The sequence below is a fragment of the Caloenas nicobarica genome, chromosome 2 (assembly GCF_036013445.1).
Source record: "Caloenas nicobarica isolate bCalNic1 chromosome 2, bCalNic1.hap1, whole genome shotgun sequence".
Classification (NCBI taxonomy): domain Eukaryota; kingdom Metazoa; phylum Chordata; class Aves; order Columbiformes; family Columbidae; genus Caloenas; species Caloenas nicobarica.
In genome coordinates, this window is record NC_088246.1 from 97,276,504 (window position 1) to 97,299,412 (window position 22,909).

At 37.8% G+C, this 22,909-nt stretch overlaps 1 protein-coding gene across 21 annotated transcripts in view; it reads left to right on the forward strand.

The window, feature by feature from the left end:
* The window catches only part of LOC135986103 (poly(rC)-binding protein 3-like), a 525,102-nt gene that overhangs the window by 305,533 nt on the left and 196,660 nt on the right, over window positions 1–22,909 (forward strand). Inside the window, exon 4 of one of the 21 annotated variants that reach the window (XM_065629885.1) lies at window positions 16,616–16,754. The exons of the other annotated variants lie outside the window; for them this stretch is intronic. The gene's annotated coding sequence lies outside the window, so the exon portion shown is untranslated. The remainder of the gene's footprint in view (window positions 1–16,615; window positions 16,755–22,909) is intronic. 21 annotated transcript variants of the gene reach the window in all.

Consider the following 22,909-nt stretch of genomic DNA (forward strand, 5'->3'; position numbering starts at 1 on the left):
AAATTATATTTAGAGAAAAAAGAATAAGCTCCTCTGCTTGCATAGGATTGCACTCTTCAGAAGTAGTAACACAGATGAGGGGTCTTCAAGTATATCTCTGGTTTGCAAATCAAACTCACAGTTTTCTTATTGCATAGACGTAAAATACTGAAGTATTGACTATTTTTGGTCATAGAGGTCTAGAAGAAATGCACCATCTTTGAAGCATAGTTGGACATCTATATTTGCAATCCTATTTTTCCTCCTCAAAGAGGAGCAAATCTGAGTATAAATCAGATGACCTGGTAAAGTGGCCCAATTTGGGAAAAGAGCTATGAATGTAACTTTTAGTTAAAGAATTTATTTTGCTTTCTTTTACCTGCAAATTATATACCATATGCTGTTTCTTAAAAACTAAATAAATGCATTTCAGCAACCAGAATAATCAAAGAAGTAAGAAAAGATGGTGTTATTACTAGTAATTTGCAAGTACTACTACATGCATGGGTCAGGAGAGTGAGAGCGTCAATGATTTCAGTTTCTTTGATTTTCTCTGGTTTTCGTGTAACCAGTAACTTTTCCATCATTTTGGTCATTTACAAAGTTACCTTTTTCATTTATCTTTGTTTTGTAAATGGGAGACCCTGATAGTTTCCTGATACCTTATTGAGAAGCAGAGTATGCACCGGCTTTGGCAGTGCCGGCACCCTGGGAGAAGTTGCACCTCCTTAGTGAGTCAGTCGAGTGCCTGAGGTCCTCCAAAAAACCACGCTGTCCTAGTTTCCTTGCTCATGAAGCTGTGTGTTTAATATATTTCCCTTTGCACTGAGTCCTCATCCATGTTTTGGGGTTTCACTAGAGCCACCCAGCAGAACATAAGGTGCAGAGGGGGGTGCCTCTGATTAATACCTTCCCCACTGCAGCAGGAGTCCTGGTGTACAGCAGTGATCCCGGCAGAAAAAGAAGTGTTTTGTTGATTTCTTTTATGTGACTTTATGTATTGACTGTCAGCTGTCTTGGCAGAAGACTGATTCACCAGTTCAGCTGTGCTTCCATGAGGAAAGGCTTACAAGCTGTATCAGTATTTTGTCAAATCTTGAATTATTGGAATAAATGTATGTAAATCTTCACATACATTTAAAAGCTCAAGAGTAAATATTCATCACTCCTAAGATTAAGGAATTTAATCATGTTTTATAAGAGATATACTCCTGAACTCCAACTCCTTCTTATCTGGTACAATAACTTTGTAAATGATTCTGAATAGGAGGCTCTTATTCGTTTCGTTAATGTACTCTCTCTGATACAACCATCCTTTGTGGAGGATGCTTACGTTTTCTTGACTGTCATTCAGCCAGTCAGCAGATAACCTTCTTATCCTAGCATTCTCCAAAATTTTACAAATACAACTTATCCTTATCTAAATTGGATGCTCCAAGTACTTCTCTGAAAGCTTTTCTTCATGCAGCTGAGAGCTAGTGGCAACACCTTCTCGCTGAAGCATTTTTTTCTTCTCAGGAAGAATAAGTAATCTGGAGGAAAAAATATGAAAAATAATACAGCATCTGAATCCTTCAGAACTCAAGTATATTTTAATTCACATAGACAAGCTTCATTAAAAGAACATTAATATTGTAACCTAACACAGTGAAAGCAGGGAAGCGTAGGAAAAGATTAAATACCAAACAAGTATGCACAAGAGGTAATGCTAAGCAGGTTTTCCACCATTCCCGGCCATTGGAAATTTATCCATTAATAGTTTGGGGCTTAATGTTAAATCATAAGATTTATGGTTTGTGTGGGAATGCCGCAGTTTTAATTTGTTTTACAAGTTTCACCTTAAATATTAGATGATTGGCACCAAAACTGACTTCCAACAAAGAAACTGGATCTGCCTGCTTCACTAGCATGGTGACACTGCTCCGAGTTTACAGAATGTTCCTGTGTCATGTTCTCTCTCCTGGTGTGAGGCAGAGTTCCCATTATACCACTGTTGAATCATGTCACAGGGAACTGGAGCAGTTTCTACTGTGAATTAAAGATTCAAATTTAGTAGGATTTCTGAGAATGACAAAAGATTTCCTTCTGAATTAAAGGAAAACATTCTGTCATGTTTATTATTTTTAAAATTAACTCCTTTTATGCCAAAAAGTAGGGCAAACAAATACTAATATATTGAAAGCTAATGTACGTGCATATATGTACTCTAGTCACTTTCATTTAAAAAAATGTAAACCCGTAACAGTAAAGCCCAAACCCAATAAAATATTGTCTCCAAGAGGAGAAAGTATATTTTCTGAAGGAATATTTGCATGTCCTGTGTAAGGCAGAGGGTTTTTTTTTTACCCTTTTTTACAATTGTAGATGAACAGTGCTGTACAGTGTATCATGGGACTCGATACTTACACTATAGTATTGCAGGTGCAAATTTGCCATTCACGTTAATAGTAAGGCAGCTGCAGTGGTGCATGTTGAGGTTTTCGATCATTAGCAAGGTTGCTTTATGGTATACTTGCATACACACAGGGAGCAAGTACAGGACACAGGAAAGTCATTAGCTCTGCTGGGGTCAACTCTGCCATCTGGCCTCCCCCTCCATGGCAGTACGGAGCACACGCTTCTCCCACTGGTACCCACACCCAGGCAGAGGTCTGGGCAACACCCAGATCAGCAAGTGCACACAGCCACACCATCAAAGCAGTCTGCAGAGGGAGTGTGCTTTTTGTGGGGTGTTTTGTTTGGGTTTTGGGGGGTTTGTTTTGTTTTGGGTGGGTTTTTCTGTTGTTGCTGGGTTGTTTTGTTTTTCATTTGGTTTGTGGTTTGTTTGTTTGTTTTTATGAATTTTCTGTTTGTAAGATTAAAATACCATTGCTTTAAAAGACTCAGGGTTAAGACCATCACCAATGTAAAGCAGGAGTTCCAAACTAAAATCAGAGGCTGCAGTTAAATTCTAGGGGTCCAGGATAAGCATTAGCACTGCATTGAAAGTAGAAGAATTTTCACTTTGAAAGTTCATATGAGGAATTAAGAAGCTGAACTGAACATGTGTTAGACTGTAGATGTCTAGCCTTTGTATGCATTACTGTATGCTCTCCCTTTACAATCTTTTCTACTTGGTATTCCTATGTAGGGCTAAAAGGAAATCTTACAGAGAAAACCTCCTAATTAAATGTTTGTTTCTCTCTACCAATGTATCATTCTATTCCCTTACATTATATCTCTACAACACAGTGTCTACAAGTGGCTTTTTTTTTTCAGATTATCAAAGTTTAAGAAAAATTGAAACAGGTCTTTGTAGAATCAAAAAATTCCTTCAAAGAAAAAAAAATCAATGTTCTTTTTTTCTGCCTTTCTAATAGCAAAAGAATTGTATTTGAGATTATTTTGAGCTAGTGAGGAAGACTGCAAATTTTGTTCACAGAACAAATAGCTTTAGCAGACGATGGCTGTAATGTATTCTTCTGTGTTTACAAGCCGGACTGCAGAGCCAGCTGTCACTTGGGAAATTTCTACCTTTTGTTCCATTAACAAGCAAGAAAATAAGAGATCATTGCAAGGAGAGGAAAAATTCAGAAATTCCAATTAACTCAGCTAGTACAGGTATTATTGAAATTTGGAACCTTTTGATAGTCTTCCCTATTATTGGATTCACACATAGCATATCAATATCCAGGCTTCTTCACGGTGTGTTGTCAGATACATTTTTGCTGGGTAGTAACTAGCTTACTCTCTGTTATGAGGTTTCCTGTTAGAATACTATTGATGAGACCTAGGCTTTAACAAGCTTGTATGTTATGTTTGTATACATACATGGAGCTTGCCCCTCTTGGCACAAGAATTTATACGTGGGCTCTTTATTGCCTGTTATCTAGTAATTGTGGTTTACAAAAGATTAGTTTGAGTGTACTAGTTGTAATATCTCCACTATAAATAATTAAAAATCAACAACTAGCTGTTAAATTTGCATATTTGTGTAACCAGATGGGGAAAGAATATGTCATGTGTTCGTGCTGTTTCTTAAGCAGTAAGGATGTATCTTCCTATTTTCTGTGTAGCTTTACTAATATATGCAATGTCACCTAATCACACATTTTCATCCCTACACTCAAATTCGTACTTACTTCTCATTTTTCTTTCTCTGGAAATTTGTCTAGCCTCTGCATGTATTATTGATGCTGTTCCTTAACAGGTTTTCCTGGTTCCTCTTCCTGGGTAGCACTGAACAGAGACCTCTCAAAAAAATCTCTTAATTAAATGTTTATTTCTCTGTATCTGTCTATCCTTTTATATTCTTTTGTTATGGCTTTGCCACATAGTATCTCTGAATTAAATGTATTCACTTGCTTTGGCTCTGGTGTTCCATGGACTCTTCAGGAGGATTCCTCCATGAGTTAGTTCACTTTAACAGCAGGAAAAAACCATTCTGGACAGTTTCAGGGTATGACTTGATGCAAACTGACCAGTTTGTTACTGCTTAGATGCAGATCTTCAGCTCCTGCCCCCCAAAGCCTACCTCTTAATGCCTAGCTCACACCACCTACCTTGTGCCAACCTGAGTGTCACCCACAGCAAACCACTTCAGTTCATTGAAATGGCACAAAACTAACTGGGTAAAACCTGCTCAGATAGACCTCGCAACCTCACCCTTTGCACAGCTCCCTGCACGCAACCCTCTGTGAATAACACATCAGAAAAGGGCTTCTGACTTTTGGTGTTGTCCTTTTCCAGCCCTGCCATGATGCTGTGAGGCTATGTTGTACACACAATAATTGATGAAAAAAAAAAAAAGAAAAACATGGCAAAACAGGAAGTCATAAGCTCATCTGGAAGAAAAATATCTGTGACAGTCCAACCATCTAATGTAAAAGTATTCCAAATTCATCTTACATCTTCACAAATGTAGCTCAGAATAACAGAGAAACTGTCTCAGCATTTGTTATTGTCCCCTGAACTTTTGAAAATAAGCTTGATCCTCAAGGCTTAAGATATTGCATCCCACTGCTTTAAGCAGTTTAGAAATATATAAACATACACCTCCACAGCTGTAAAACACTAAACCTCTAAAGCTCTTAGTGCTACTGCCTTGAATCAATGTTTCATTTCCTAAGCTCTGTAGTAACTGGTATATTTTTTGACTAACCTGGAGTGATGCAGATTGCTCACAAAGTACCAGCTGCTTTTATGTCTCTCTTGATAAGCCTATCCTATTAGTATGTGAGAAAACATAGTGATTTAGCAGTAAACTTTTAAAAAAAGGTCAAATTAATAAACAGCAATATCAAAAAAGAAACACAGTATGTTGAAAAGTGGATTGCCCTTCATAACAGGGAAATGTTTTAGATCTGCAGCTGTCTAAATGCTTTGGACAACATCCATGGCATGGGCTAGTGCTGGGCTTGTGTTCATTTCACACAGTTATACCCATCTCTGTGAGTTTACCTGGGGTGTAGATCTGCACCATGAACCTTCCATGAGCCCTATAGCAACATACCATTCCCTGTCCTTTTGGAAAGACCCCAGAGACTCAGATGAGGCATCAACTCGTGGCACCTTTCTGCTTGTTGCTCTGGTCATCACATCAAGCAGGAGAAAAGAATCTTGCTCTCACAGTTAACTTTAAGAGGATGTTGAATCATACTGTAATCATTCAAGAGCATATGTATGCCTAAATGAGAAATAATGTATTTCTAACATACTTTTAGATTCTCCTCCCAAGGCAACAAATTATAAAACTTAATCAAAAAGTGCATGAAGAAAGTGGTCAGCTATCTTGAATAAAATCCAAATTTTTTCTGTTAAGGTAACAGTATTAGTCTGGCTCTTGGCTGGCAATTATTTTTCCAGGCATGACACACAAGAGGAATGGACATTTCTGCAATCTGAATCTCAGTACTCTCAGGATATGATAAGCAGATGATAAAAGTTAATCTGAATAAGCAAGAGGTAGATTTTGGCATAGATCTGGGTTAATGTAAGGACCGTCAGGTTGCTGTAACATTTCCTTTAGTCTGCCAAAAAGTTGACTACCTTATGGTAATATGATTTAAAGGATATACTTTTTTTTTTTTGTGAAATTTAGGCCTGTAGGCCTTAGTGAAGGTGAAGCCATATATACATAGGAGTTTTAAGTTAAGGGCTGAAACACTTATAAATGTATTTATTCTATGTTTCTATTTTTTAATGAAAATCACACAATAATCTAAATCAGATATACCCTAATATTCTTGAGTCAGAGGTTAGACATCTGTCAAAATTCTACCATGCTACCACTGTAGACTGCTTGTATGAATAAACAGGAGAGGTTGCTCACCAACAGACCTGTCTTACCAGAACAAAAAGAAAATGTAAAAGTAATTTGTTATGGCAAAATTGGTCCTGACACAGCTGATTCATTTGTACCTAGAAAGAAAAACCACTCACATTGCAAGTATTCTCTATCATTAGCAAAGGCAGGAGAGAAAAAAAAAATCCTTTTCAATTATTCTATTGTATTTTCCCAATAATGTCAGACATGTTCAGGAGCTTATCTCTCAGACAGCTGTGGAGAATCATTCAACTTTGAAGCGTTCATCCTTATCAGAGCCACATTCATCTGCTTGGATATTGCAAATCAGTAACTGGGAATGATTTGGGGGACATTGTGACAAAACAGTCTCTCAGAACACAGCCATTAAAGAAGTGGATGTTGTGTACATTTTTTTAAGCTGACTACATTCAAATGTTTAATTCTAGCTACAATTTGCTGCTTGTTATGCCCTTTTAGTAATTCAGATTTCTGTGTGCATCTTTGTTAATTCAGATTTAGGCAGAATTAGTTTTGAACTAAAGGACTTGCTATATTTAGAAAATATGGCACTTCTCAGTACAATATGTTGATGACTTCATTTCTGTAAGTTCATTCTGCGTTATTTATATCTTTCAGTAAAGTGTACAGCTTGTATCCAGTAGCTGTGCTTGAACTGCAACGTAGTTCTTTAGAAAAACATCGATCTTGATTTGACATCACTGGCAAAATGTAGCACTTTTTTCCTGTAGTTAATTTCCCTCCTTGGCTAAAATTAAATACATTAGTAAACAAATCTGCCTTCTGTCCTTTCTGAATTTATTTATATTCAGCTTTCAACCACTGGACCTTTGGTAATTAGGCAGGAGATAAACTCTTATTGTCAAACTTCCCCTTGTCATATTAGATGTGAGACTATGATTAAGTCTCAACCCCTTAACCTTGTCTTTGATGAGCTAAGTAGATTAACCTTCTGGAGTCTTTCACTAGAAGGCATGTCTTCTAATTCTTTAATCATTCCCTAGGCTCTGTCATGAACCTTGTCCAATTTCTCAGCATCCTTGTTGAAATTTGGATGCTTGAAATAGGCACAGTGTTCCAGCCACAGTTACACTGGTGCCAAACATAGAGGTAATATATTGTACTTCTGTCCCTCTCAATCAAGTCTTATGAGTAAACCAGGAGATGGCCTGCCTCGTTTTATACAGATGAAACAGAGAGACATGGTCTTACCCTTGAGGCTTATTTGTCATCCTTTTTGCCACACTACATCTGTGGTAGCATCCTGATTCTTATTCACAGTGCTGCTCTTCCGCAAACTTGCTGGAAACAGATTTGGTGGGTTTGGCAGGCTTCAACTTAGCTTTCATGTAGAGACTTTCACTCTATATGACACACAAGACTTTTTTTTCTTTGATGACACTCCATTCTAGAGCAGACGTGTAATCAGCTGTGGCAGTGAGCTGACATTTTAAATAGCCTTGTTGAGCTTTCCTCTACTTGCAGGATGTGTGTGAGCTAAGAAAAGACAGTTTTGGTTCTGCATCCCAATGTGTTCCCGGACTGGGAGAGCAGGAAAACAGAACCGCTGAGTATTGGACTCCTGTCAGCCTTGGTGGATAAATCAACACCTGGGATGGCACACAGGAGCAGGCCAAAGTTAATATTTTAGTCTTTATTTTCTTTCTAAGTTCTTAAAGAGCTGCAGGTTCTTTGTGGTGCTCATTTCCAATATCACTTCACATTTTTTAGTCTTTCCTATCCCCTTAGTGTTCTTACCACCCATAGATCTGTTAGCATGGAGAATTATTTAAGAGGTATGATTCAATTCTTCTTCTTGCCGCTCAACCCCATTATATTTTGAGCCAAATTCCCAGGTCAGTTTAAAAGTCTGAGGGTTAAATCAAAGCTTTAATGAAGTCAGAAGGTGCTCTGCTGTCAGTATGGCCAGGGTTAGGCTCTTTCCTCAGGCTTTTCCTGTGAGCTCTTAAAAGAAATACATTTAAGTAACTAGCTGCCTATGACTATTTTTTTTTCTCCTGTGCATTTTTAAATTGGAGGTAATATTTCAAGTGTAGACTGGTTGTTTTGACCCTTACACTGCCCCCAGCTTTCAGGGGAATGATGACGCTTAGTTCATTGCAAAGACCAAGCATACCAGAGTGCTTTACTATTTGTTGACAAATGAGGATGTGTGGTTTCATAGAGAGAGTTTAAGGCAGGCCAGTCCTTGGCTTCATTCACCAAAAAATGACTGTCCCCATTAGAAGGAAGGAGAGAGTAACTTGCATTGGGCTTACATAAATCTGATGTATAGAATAACTTCTCTGAAGCCAATATATGCATGTAGGAAGCAATGAAAAATACCAGCATAAATTGAATAAATTATGACTAGCCAAGGGGTATTACAAATAGTTTGGTTAGAAGATATATTGTGGTAGGATTCACTTTAATGCGGGTAAGTGTTCATTGAGCTTCTAACATGTAATTCAGTTTTTCTACACGCACAGTTGTGCATACAAATGACCTTTCAAAGTTTTGTGAAAATATGCTCTTGTTTTAAGGTTGAGTAGTATCCATGATAGAAAAGTTAAAAGAAATCAAACAAACACCAGAACCAGGAAGCTGCAAAACACAGTTACAGACACAAGTATTCAAGTGTATTCATTTTTTCAAGCTTGCAATGACATTGTGAATGAACGAATGAGTCTATGACCAATCACAAACATAAAGGGAACAGATGCCAGTTCTTCAGATGCATTTTTGAAGCATAATAGGAAATGCTGTGGAAGTTTCAAAGGTAAGAGATATTGCTAAGTGTGCTCTTTTTTTTTTTTCTTATTCTTATCTCCATATATGGATCATGTTCATTTTTACTGTACATCTTAGACATCTTTTTTTTCTTAAGAAAGTATCTGCTTACCTTGGTTTCCTTGCCGCTTTTCATTGGTGGTAAAGTAGCAATATTTCATTTAATGGTTTTCTTCTTTCAATAGTAATCTCTTATGAGAAAGCATTCGGGGAAAAAGCTAGCAGTGTTCATCAACTCTGTATGGATTAAAATTAGTCTGTGCAAATGGGAATGTCAATAGTTTTATTGAAAAGAAGTCCACATGTGTGATAATGAACTGTTGAATAAGTGACTGACTATAAAATTGTGCAATCCTTATATTTTAAGATTATTTAGTGATTCAGAAACTGATATACATTTTAATTAGTGATGCTATTAGAATTTACTCTGTCACATTTGTGTGACGCTCCAGCAAGGGGCAGTGCAGGACACAGAAAGCAGTCTTCAACAGTAAATCAGCTGCTCCCTAGAGAGGTTTAAGTCATGTTTATTTTAGTTATTCTTTGTGTTTGTTTATGATAGAAATTCAAGCAAAAGAAATGAATTTTAAGTTGAGCAAACAGTCCTTTTTTTGTTGGTCCATACGCAATATATGAAAAGGTAAAAACATTTCTTAAATGCACTTAATGACTTCAAATCACACTTAGCGTTTGTAATATATATTAAATGTGTCTAAGATAATGAGATGCAAGATCAGGGCTGCAGAATCAGACCTGTAATTTACTTTTTACCTTTTAAAAACAAAGGTATGATTTTTTTAAAAAATATTCTTGCAGATGGAATAAATTAATAACACATCCTATTTATATATCCTGCTATAAGCAGAAGACAGGCAGTGATTTGCAGCTTTATGTGAGTCAATAGAAAACATGAATCAGATCAAAATTTCATTCAGAAACATTTATGGAACTAAACAAGACCTGCAAAAAATTTTTCATTATATAAAGTTATCTTATATAATGGAAAGAATTTAAACCTCATTCTTACCCCTTGCAACCTCATTATGTCAGTAGGGCAAAATATGACATAAAAGAGTAAAGTTGTTACAGGGTGTTTCGCACCTTGGCTTATGTTTACCTCTCAGTTTTCTTGGAGCAATACGTAGCCTGATGATAGTGAATTTTTAAATGTAGGTGTCACAGAATCTGAACCATATTTCTCTGTTAAATTCTGAGCTTGGCAAAGCCATTTTTAAAAAGTAGCAACCTATTTGCTAATAGTACAGCAGTCTATGAATGTCATCAGATTGAAAAAAAGAAACAGAAAAATATAAGCTTGTTCTGAGGTAAATTGGACATCATGTTTGTAAAAGCTTGGATAAATTCACCTTGTCAGAACCAGTAATGTCACTGACCTGGGAATCTAATTCTAGTTGTCTCCTATAGATTTAATTATACTTTTTTTACTTCATTTTACTGTATGAATTAAATTTTACAAGGATCCTGCATTCCTCCACTTTGAGCAATCCTTATCTTTTTAACCCAGGACCTTGCATTTTCTATTAAAGAAATGCAAGTGAATGGACTGATGTGAGTTTAGCACTGTTCTAGGGGTGACAAACACAGATGCCTAGTTTTTTGAGAAAGCTATTTTCAAACGTTTGGGTTTTGTACAATGGTTGTTTGGAAATTTAAAATAATAATCATTCATTCATCATTATTAATTGTGTGTTAACCATACCCAGTCTCCTGTTCCTCATTATGCTACACCTGTTTCAGTTAAATACTTTGCAACTTTTAGGTTTTCATAAGTGTGCAAATGTCCTCAACAGGCTGTTTTTTAGTCCCTAGTGTTGGTACAGTAGGTTTCTACCCACGTTCTGCAGTCAGCAATGGGTACAGGGCCCTCTCTAGTAGCAGACCATTAACATCACTCTGTGCTTCTGACCCCTAAAAGGAAAAAATAACAAAAGCCAATTAAACAACTTCTCAGCATTGTGTCAGATCACTAACACTTGATATTTAAATAGATCCTGAAGATCAGTAAATAATAAAGCCTTAACGGATTCAGTTAGGCAAGCTCAAGGCCTCCACTGTGCTTGTACTAAGAAGCTGTCTCACTCCCACAATTTTTATTAAAATAAAACGCGGCCTGCAGTGAGGCTGACAGCTGAGCAGTTAGGTTACAAATCAGACTGCAATGGGAGGGCAGGCCAAATGAATATTGCCATTTGGCTTGTCAAAGGTGGGGTGAAAAACAAAGCCTGATGAATAGCGGAGTTTGGCCACACAGAGCAAGGTTGCAAGAGCCACACGAGGGGCCCTGGGCCGGCAGTACCTACAAAGAGATGTGTCGTGACACGTTAATTTTTACATCATGTGGGTGTGAAGCTTTCATTAATAAAAAAAAAAAAAAGGATCCAGAAGTTGAATTATGGATATACAAAATGAGAGCTGTTTAGTTACTATTTGTAACAGTGACAAGCAGTCACTGTAAACAGGATTGAACCAAGACCATCAGCTTTTTCTTGTGATACATGAGTTTATGGGGTAATGACAGCCAGTCTGGACAACATTACTGTATGGACTTAAAACCAGGAGGATTACTTTAACCAATAGTCTTTTGCTGTGATCAGTTAGTGCCGATAAACTGAGCTTTCAGCAGCTATTTGGGTCAAGTGATAGGTGATCTCTTTGAGTGATTTTTATCATGTAATTCTGGCTCTCCAGGGAATGCACTTTGTAGCCTCACATGGCAAATGTAATTGGCACAGTAGTAATAATGTCTTCTAATTTTGCTTTCTCATCTTGATACATGCTCACAGAAGGTGCTCTGGAATAACCTTTTAGGCACTCAGATTCTGAGAAATAATAAATATTTTTTCAGAATATAGAGATTTTTTCATTAGCAGGGATAGCCACAACTATTTTTCAGATCGAGATGCTTCAGATACAGAACAGCATCTCTTTACAATAGTAGTAATGTTGTCAGTGAAAATAAGAGCAGATTCAGGTTAAAATCATGGTATTGGCACTATGTAGCATGATTCAGGTTTCTTTTTTAATTGAGGTTATGGTAAAGCTATGTAATTTTTACTTGCATATAGAAGAAATAATGTCAATGTGCACTATAGAAGAGTTCAAGAAAATAACCTGTCTTCAAAAGCTATAAATGTATACTCGTTTTAAAAAAAATGAGCAGCAGTTGAGAACAGTAGCTGAATTACAGATAGAAGCAACTATGAGAGTCACTGCATAAGACTGCGAGAGCTATACGCTAGTGGCCTTGGTTTCTCTAAGTTTTAGCATTTACAGTGGCTGTGAACAAATTAAAATGTAAATGCATAGTTCTGCCTGACTAGAGGATGGCGAGCACCAGTCTTAGCTGTGAGATAATGTCACAAGCTGGTAATCCAGGGCACGCACCCAATAGAATGACAGCACCAAAGGGGAACCTTTGCCACAGAGCAATCTGCAGTCCCACGGACAAGATGCCGTCAAACCGGTTAGGCTTCAAATCAGATCATCCAGCTTCATCTTGGTTTGCAGCCAAGACGTGTACTATCTGTCACCTCTGTTTTCATGTTTTCCAGTGTCCTTGTACATTGACAGTCACTGAAAATGCCCAAAACCTTCTGTTCCTTAGAAGAATTCTTCCAATATCCACACCTTATGAAGGGAGGAAAATAGTCACCAAGGTGGTTTTGTTTCCCTCCATCCAGACTGCCCTCTTAGTAGAGGAGACAGATATTTTAATAATATTTTAACAGCAGGAATATTTTGCAGATATTTTAAATGTAGATCAATATATAGAAACACTGAGTGAGCAGTGTCCCCTTAGTTACTTACTACCTTTCTAGCATGTTCGTATTAAGAAGAATCTAGTTGAATAGGTTAGAGCTATTATTATGTTGTCTTGTACATAGACATGTACATGTATATATATCTACCTATCCTCTAAACAAAGTAACTGTTATATAATACTAATTTATCTGTGCCTAAGGTACTGTAATATAAAATGAACAGAATTTTATTCTGGGGGAGATTTCACGGAATATTTTTGAATGCACTTCAACAATTGAAATACGGTACAAAAATATTTTATTATAACACTGATAAGAAATAATGTGTTTCTATTTTATTTCATTCATTTCATTCATATAAAAAGCTAAACATGAATAACTTCATCCCCTTCAACAGAATCTACTCACAGGAAGCAAATTGCACATCTCTGCATAGGTCCTTTTAGGATTAGGTGTAAGAGTGAAGAAGGCGACATGTTGCAGTTGCTAGGTGATATTCGACTCAAGTATTGAATATACTGTAAATAAACACAGAAAGTCATGACTCTGTCCAACTGCAGAGATTATTAAATGAAGTCATCTTCATCTGTGGGAAGACTTCTGCAAAAATTTAGATTGAATGTTGAAATGAGTTAAAAGACACAATGTATTTAAAGCCTGTAGATGTTGATAGCGAAATGTAGGTCAGTCAGATTATACCATACACTCTCAGCTGCTGTGTTTTGTCATCTGCCTGTAATAAGAAGAACCAATGTAGGTAGCAGTTAGACTAGAGAGAAATGTATTTTTCTCCTAAGGAGAAAAAATTGATTGATAAGAATGTGACCGTGCTGAATTTGAGCCTGATGTCAACACTGAGCTTCAAAAAATGAGGAGTTTTGAATGACATGGGTCAGAGGGGAAACGGTCAGCACCACACTGATTTTTTTTTTTTTTTTTTCTGAAAAATCCTACATTCAGGAAACCGATTTTCTTTGTCTTAGAGAAAAATACACAAGGATCAGTGTAAAAGGATCAGGAGGTAAAAAAAGCAAAATACAGCAAAACCAAGCAAACAAACCTTCCTCCCCCAACATGAGGTCTGTTTCCAAGCATTGAGTTTCTCACGTGCTGTTAGAGGTCTGTAGTCCTCTGACTCCATCAGGCTCTGCGTCAATATCCACACACAGCATCTTCGTTCTCTCAGAGGTTCATTTGTAATTTTCCTCAATAAAGTGGGTGGATACCACCACAGACAACACAGAAGCTGATAGCTGTTATTTTATATTGTGGTATCTTAAGTGTAATATTTCTCATCAGCAAAAGCGTTAAAGTCACAAATTAATTAGAAAGGCTGTTATTAAAATATTTTTGAAGTTATATCAGAACTGATTATTTTGTGATTACAGTTGCCGAAGATGTAGTTCTCTTTTTCTTTATTGAATGCTGTCCTTTTTCCCAAAAGCTGACAGTTATACATGTTAAATCTTAACACATTGCACCATTTATTTATCACTCTTTCAGATTTTTTTTTTCAGTGGGTGGGGGATTGTCTGTGTACTTGCTAATAAAAGGTAATTCTTAAGAGCAAATGAGCACCAAGCCACTCAAAATTTTTAGAGTCTCACAAGATTAATGTATTTTTTATCATGTATTTCTCTACAAGTCACATTTATCTTTTGGCGATAATTATTCAATAAGAATTCAGTAGCTGAATCTGTGTTTAAAAAGGCAACAACTCGCTATATTCCTCCAAACAGTGTAGGGAAGGCCGATGTTTATCTCTGGGAAGGAATTCAAATGGTGTTCACATGGGTTCACGTGAGTCTAGAGAAATCTGAAGGAGGGAGATATTGGACATGATTAAATATGTGGTGGAGGTGGAAGGGAATGTGTTACCAGAGATGATGCTGAATCTTCTTTCAGTAAACTGATGGATAAGGAAGAGCTCGAGAGGGACTGATTTTCAAAGGGGAGAGCTTACAGTGGTATGAGATGGTTTCTAAGACTCAGGCTGTGCAGGCAGTGCGTTCAGGGTCATAGACTTTCTCAAGCATAAAGAGTAGCAAGTCTGTGGCCCCATGGGCACCAGCATTTACTTCACAGACCTTCTCTAGACCTTCACTTTCACGGGGTGTCTCATGCAGAGGCTTATCTTCCTCTGTCTTCATTAATGACAGCAACTACTGTGTCATTGACAAGTAGGTAGTTGATTAAAGGATTTGTTTAAAGGTAAGATTTCGTCTTCAGTTTTGTTACAGCCTTTGTGGGAGTGGGGAACAATGCACTTGTCTGTCATCTTTTCTGCTGACAAATTATACTCCCCTAGGCAACTTTTTTTCCCCTTGCCCCTGTCCCCTTTGGGAAAGGAGCTAAGGGAGTCAGCTTTGGCCCATGTCTCTGCTGGTACAAGGTACCCCACTTGTTGGCAGCTCACATGAGCTGGAGGCCAGAGGACAAGCTAGAGACGGGCTCCTGCTGTCAGGCTTGGGGCCGCACTGTAAGATATTTCTTACAGCTCCCTCTGCGTAGTCAGGCTGCAGGAATCACCATCATTGCTGCCAAGTGTCTGAGTGGTGTGTGAAAAGCGTGATATTTGGCAGCTCTCTCAGTTTAAACAAAAGGGGGTTTCTTGCTGCAAATAGACCCAAATAAAGGCAAGTACGTGGGGATGGTACTGATTCATACCACAGGAAATTCATAGGTTTGTCCTTGAAATGGGCACTTCTTCAGTAGAAAATCATGGTATCTAATCTGCGTGTTACCTCCAGGGACTGAAATAAGTTATTCATTCATTACGCATTTATGAGATTAGTTATTCAACTGCTAGTGTGTCAAAGGAGTAAAAATGCCTGTTTACTTAGATGATATCTTGAGGTATTAGAGCTCTTGTGACAGCAAATTTCAGTCACAGTGAGCTTAATGATCTTATAGGATCTACCAGTTACACAGAAACTTCTGTTTTAACTCCTTTCATTTTGCATATCATGAGATTCATTGGGGATAAAACTGCACAGATACTTTCAATGGTTGTAAGGGTAAAGGTACTCAAATGATCAGCAAGCACATGTTTGTTGCAGATTATTTGGTGACTTTTCCAATAGCCTACTGTTCTGTATTTATCCACTTAAAGACTAACTGTATCAAATAAACACAGTTTTTCTCCTTCACTTGCTACAGTATGTTAGAGTCATGTTAGAGTCTTTAAAATACGTGACCATTTCTTCACGGACAGTTTGTATTGGCTTCTTATGAACATCATATCTTTGTAAAATTCTGCAGCAGGAACCTCCAAGAGTAGCCTTTGGGACACTCCATCCAGGGTGATAACACATCCAGCTCTACAAATTGAGTAGACACAGCATAACCCGGCTGGAGGGGGGCGTATTTGCTGTCCAAAATTCTCAACAGGAAGGCTCCTGTAACATCAGTCAAACACTTGAGTTTGAATGATCAGGCCATCACGCAATTTCAGGCTGGTGCCTGGTCTCAAACCAGTCATTTTTCTCATGTATGCAGGTGACTGGCTGAGGAGTTCCTGAACTAAGAAGTGAGTGAAGTGCACTGGGTGTGAAACAAACTTGATTTTCATACATAATATTCAGTTAAATCTCTCATCACACCATACTTCTGCAGTTGATTTTTTCCTGCCTAAGAATAACGTAGCTCACTCTTTTCCATACTGAGTAACACTGTTTGTTTGTTTGTTTCTTTCCAAATAACTTCTCTTATTTATTGACGTTCTTTTTGGTTGCTATCTTATTTTTCAATGTCCTTGCAGTCCTTCGTAGTGTGCTGTGATCTGCAAACTTGGCAAGCACGCTTTCTACTCTGTCATCTGCATCACTAGTGGAACTACTGAGCAACACTGAATGTGGGACCCCTGAATGACCCTACTTATTTCATCCTTTGATTTCGAAGTAAATATATTGTTTCATTAACTAATCTGATAAGCTCAGTCATGTTTGTGTCTGTTGTATGAACATGTCTTTCAGACCTGGTTTTCCTCATGTTACTTATGAGAATGTTCTATGTGGCAGCGTCAAAATCTGAGCAGCTAACACTTCTCTTCTAAAAAGCCTGTTATTATGTTGGAGAAGGAAATTAGATTGGTTTGACAATATTCTAGGTAAAGGCAAGCCAGCTGCTAATCATCACTTAGCCCACATCCATTATCTTTACAGTTCCCTGAAATAATCAGTAGAAGTTCCTGGTCTTCTTGTCTTTTAACAGCTATAATCTTTTAAGTTTTTCCTCATTTTATTACCATAAATGTGTGTAAAGATATTACCAAATAAGTCCTCATCTGAATTTCAGGCACACAGAGCAAAATGTTGATCACTAGCATTAGGTGTTTACTGCCTAAGTAAAAGATGAAGAAACAGGCAAGGGGGAAAAACAAAAAGAACAAACAAACAACATATCAGTGAAACCTGTGTGATGTAAGTGGTCAGCACTGCTAATTGTCTGGTATTACATGGAAACGGTGTTCTTCGTTTTCACAGTGGACAGGACTGAAGGACATTATCCTTGACTCCTTCCTTAAAGGAAAGGTGTGAAATATGAGAAGGGATTATTCAGAAAGTACTGGTATAGATCACTTCTATTCAGGCAGCACTTCTGTCATTGTGGAGACTGCAGCAGTCTTCAGGAATAATTTTATCCTGGTTTGGGAAGATGGATAAATGACCTCCTGTGGTATTTTCCATCTCCTTTTCTGTATTCTGTACTTATAGACATCATGGAAAATAAGAATTTTGAGAAGGCTTTTGAAGGAGGATAATTGGGTAACTTCAAGTACTTGTGCGAAGTTCATCTTAAGTATGAAGCAGAGGGCTGGGGAAAGCACAAAGGTGTGTAACTGAATATTCAACAAGTGGGTGTATAAGAGGATTTCCATTCCTTAAAGCATTCCATTATCTGCTCTATTCAAAACTTCAGAGAAATGTGAATGCTCCTTCTCGAAATAAATTGATTTAAGATATTGTTGTGACCAATAGAATGCAAAGTCTTTAAAATATTTTTCTTTGGAAAATCAGGATTTAGTAGTTTGTGGTTGAAATGATACCATCTGAAATAAAAAGTGTTTCTTTTTAAACTGTTACCTAATACTTAACCATTTCTAACTTCGCAGATGTATTACATAGATCCATTTCTTTCTGTCCAAATGGAGATACTCTACAGCTTAATAACCACAGATAGTGATTCAAAAAGTGCTCCATAGAGTCAGAACTTCAGCAAAAGCAGCTGTCTGGGTCTCTCTTTAGTACTGACAGGCATACTATTTTTCTCGCTGGCGTGACAGGGTGATGAGTTTCAAATTCAGTTTTGTTCTCATCATTCTGTTCCTTTTCTTACTGGCATCTATCCCCTTAACATTGAATGTACTGCCTGTCCTATGAGGACATTTCGGTTTTCTCTTGATATCACAGAATCACAGAATGGTTGAGATGAGAAGGGACCTCTGGAGATCATCTACTCCAACCCACCTGCTAAAGCACGTTCACCCAGAGCAGATCAGACAGGAATGTGTCCAGGCGGGTCTTCAATGTCTCCAGAGGAGACTCCACAACCTCTCTGGGCAGACTGTTCCAGTGCTCTGGCACCCTCAAAGTAAAGAAGTTTCTCCTCATATTCAGATGGAACCTCCTATGCTTCAGTCTGTGCCTTCTGCCCTTCATCCTATTGTTGGGCACCACTGAAAAGAGTCCGGTCCATCCTCTTGACATCCACTCTTGAGATATTTATAAGTATTGATAAGATCCTCCTCAACCTTCTCTGCTCCAGGCTGAAGTGATATGCCTCTGCAGAGGCTATAATTCCCTCCTTCACTCCACCACCCAACCCCTAACCCTTTCTCTGGGCAGAAGGGGAAGGCGGGAGATATAATGATGCAATGGTATCTTCTCTTAACACTTGTACAAAAAAATGTCATCCAGATGCAAGCCTTGGTGCTCCTGAATATGAACCTTGTCTAAAGCAAATAAACATTGTAAGCAGAGTGACAGTTTTGCATCCCGAAGTGTTCCCAGTTATGAAATAGCTTTCTTTCTTATATTTATCTTGAAGTCCTGATACTGCAGGAGCTGAGGTAAGCTTAAGAATATCCTGAAGAGGTAGATAAAACTACATGAATTAAGATTGCAAATATCTGCTTTGGAATCACCAACCTTATCTGCTCTAATTAGTTTCCCTAGTGCGTACTATACTCTATTCATAGCCACACTACTTTTATTTTATTAACAATAATCACACAATCTTGTGGATAACGGATCTTGGTTTAGGTACAATATTCCCTAATATGTGGATATTGACCTGAAACCATTACTGGGATCATGTTTCTTCCTGCAAAGTGTGGTCTCTCCCTTCCGATCTGCTGTGTTTTCGCCCAGGCAGATTTGCTTTATAGCTTTGATGTAACCCTGCTCCTCAAAACAAGTCTGTCACCCTTGACTCCTCTCTTAAAGCCTATTCTTCCCTCCCACCCTTTACCTTTTCTGCTTTACTTCATAAAGATCTTATTAATTTCTCAAATGGAAAGTAGAGAAGACACAAACTCTTCTCTTCCCATTGTTCTCACCCATGCAAGGACTTAAAAGACATGAAATTTCCCACTCAGTCCAAAATTTCAGTCAGCCTCTACTTTGTGCATAAAGAAAGAAAGTAATAGAAAACAGAAGCCCTTCAGTAAAAGTGTAGATCTTTCTACTGCACTCTACTTCCATTGTGGCTATTATGCCAAGTATCGTAAATACTAGCCATGTCTTCCCAGATATTTACTCCCTTGAGTCTGGTCACAACCAGGAGCTTCTCTGTCCTGCATCTCCACCACCATCCATAAGCTTGTCATGACAATAGAAAAATTCAATATAGGGAGGGAATTAAGGAAATCACTATGTTGGTAAACAAGCCAAAAATGAGACCTGAGTTTAATCTCAAAAGAAAGAAGACACAGAAGCTCTAGCTGTTGGTGTTTCTTCTTTTAATTTATCATCATATAACAACTTTTGGTTTTAAAGCCACCTCCATTGATGAGCAAATGTCAAAGTTCCAGAGATTAGAACATTGCTGCATTTCTCTTCCACTAAAATAAGGGACCTCAGAAAATGTATACTACACAAGCCACAGAGTATGTATGACTGTGGAAACAGGATATAGGTTTTAATCCCTGATTTTCCACAGTTTTTCACATAGGACCTATGACACATGGCATAGGTATTCAGCTTTGATTTGACCTTTGAGAGGAAAGCACTTACTAAAGTACCTGGTAGAATCGAAGCTGTGCAGAAATAGTTCACTGGTTCACTGAAGTTTTACTATCTTTTCAATTTACTAAAGTGTTTTAAGGAATGGGAGCATGGGAACATTGATATGTTTATATGATGAAAATAAAGCATGGCTTTGATATGGACTGAATACCTTAGAAACAAGGTACGCTAGAGAAAAATGTAAATGTTTTAAATGTTCTGTGGAAAGAAGGGTGAATTCTGATTTTCTGGTTTGGTTTATCTTCCTGAAGGATTTACTCTGATAGCTGGAGATTTATTGATTGAATCCGCATTATTCAAAGAAGCAAATTAGTACTTTGCTGTCAGATTCTGTAGTAAAGTTCCATGCTGTGATTTGGTCTGTTTCAGCAAGAAAGCATCTTTTTGTACTGTCTTGTTGTATTTGTTTTACTCCTGATGCACAGCAGCTGTATTCCCAGCCTGTTTACAGCAGTGCTTCAACACATTCATTGCTCAAACGATACAAAAAGATCAATGAAAAGGGATGTGCTCGTTTCATTTGTGCTATAGACAAACTACAAGTGTATAGAAAGAATCTCTGTCTATTGATTTCTGCCAGCTAGATTTGACCATTAGTTGAAATCCCTGGAAATGTCAGTTAGCAACTAGGAGTTGTGTGGGCACATGGTGGACCATGGCTCTAGAGGTCAAAACATGTGCAGGTCCTGATGAGGCACTCAGCTAGAATGATTTGTCACCGTGCAATTATGGGCTTCAGCAGGGAATCCTCGGTAGAAAACATGTTCCTCAGTGGAGAGGTTAGCCCAGCATTTATAGCTCTTTCGAAATAAGTGAAGTTATGTTGGTAACAAATGACTATATTAGGCAACCAAAACAACCTTTGTGAATAATATTAAAAGGCACTGTGGTTTTATTTGCTAGCAGTGGTGCTTATTTCTGAATGTGTCTTGGTACAGTTGCATTTTGGATCATTCTTTCTTGAGATCATAAATCTAGCAAAAGTAAACAGGTTAAATTCTTACTATAAGAAATATCTTGATCCTATGATCAGTGCCATTAATATGAATTTCTCTTTTACACTAATGAGGAAATCAAGGGGAATCGTGGCTTCTTCAAATGTTTATTATGAGAGAAAAAATATATTTGAGTCAATGGAGTAAACTTATCACAGTAAAATAGAGCCCTATATTAAAGATGATGTCAAATTCACTTCCGTTTTTTTCTCATCGGTTCAACAAAGACTATGGCCTATGCTGTAAGTAAGAAAATTTATAGACAGCGAGAGGTAATCCTTATCACAGAACATCAACATTTTAAATTGACAATTTTTAAAGGAAAGATCATTACAGCTGAAGAAGCATTTGAGAATGCAGCCTATACTTCAGTATACCTACCAGGAAAATCAGTGCTCAAGATTGTTGAAAAACTGTTCTTACTTTTCCCCACATTTCTTTTTAATGCTTAGAAATATTCAGAAGGCTTTATGTTTTCCTCAGGGAAGAGTGTCCCCTGGTGTTCAGAAAGCTGCGTTGGTAGATAACAGAGAGGCCGAAGGCATCATTTGATCCACAGTGTATGTACCACTGAGAAGATGCTGTGGATGCTGCCATAGATGGTCCTGCCAGCATGTACAGGCCACCCTGTGGAAAGGCAGAGCAGAACGGCTCCCAGGTTACGTGCCAGTTGAGTTGCTCAGGTTAAACGGACAGCTTGTAAAATACTAGTAACCCCTCATGTTTGTTTGGTTTTTTTTCTCTTCTCAACTTGTTTTATAAAAAATGGAAACCACCAAAGCTTAGCAAGGTGGGAGCCCAGCACTGGATTCTTTTTCTTTTGTGCTATATCACTAACAGGGGGAGAACCAATGTAGCTCTGAGTTTAATGGTTTTAAGATTATTTATACCAATTAGGACCTGACCCAGTGTGTTCAGATAGGTCTTGACCATGCAGTTCAAAATCTCTTATATTTGACTACCCACTTGTTCAATTTTCGTCTCTCTCACTTCAGTGAATCATTTCAGTACTCTCTTCTTTAGGGTTCACCAGGAATTTTTTATGTTTTCAGAGAAGGTTTGTTCCTGACTCTGCCATTGGACAGTACAGCATAGAGGATGTTCTTAATGCTCTGTTATTAACATAAGAAGTACCAGAGCTTGAGCATCATGAAAAGAGAAGATGGTACAACTGTAGTACAGTGTAGTACAACTGTAGTATAGTGATATCTGCTATACTAATATCAAAGAAAGAAGACATACTTTCTGCTGTTGCTGTGTTTCTGACCAGGAACTTCATTCCCAAGACAAAATAATAAAACATTACCATTTCAAGTGACACTCTGAAAAGTTGACAAAAGCAAAACCATTCAGCCTTGCTTGTGTTCATTTCTCAGTTTCAGTTTGCTGGCAAGCAGCTAGAAGGAAAGGATGCAAAGCTTCACTGCAAGCGTAGAATAAAGTATCGGATGGAGAAAGGGAGACTGATCAGTACCCAAAAATCATAGCAATCTCCTACTGCAGGTGCCCTGAGATAAGTTTGTAAAGTTGCATCTAGGAAATTCAAACAGTAAAGAAAAAAATAAGAACCTTCCTTTCATCCCACCAGGAGAGTAACTGGAGGAAACTCTATGATGTTTTCTCTGGCCCTTTATTTTTATCGTTCTTATGTTCTTGGGTCTGAAAATGCAGACGGCAAGCAAGAATATAGGAAAGAGACTATTTCTATATATGCTAGGAGCCCACACTCATAAGAAGGGAGACTGCATGATTACAACCTGATCCATGGTTTTTGTATGAAGAGATAGGTTTCAGTTCAAGCAAGATTTTTCT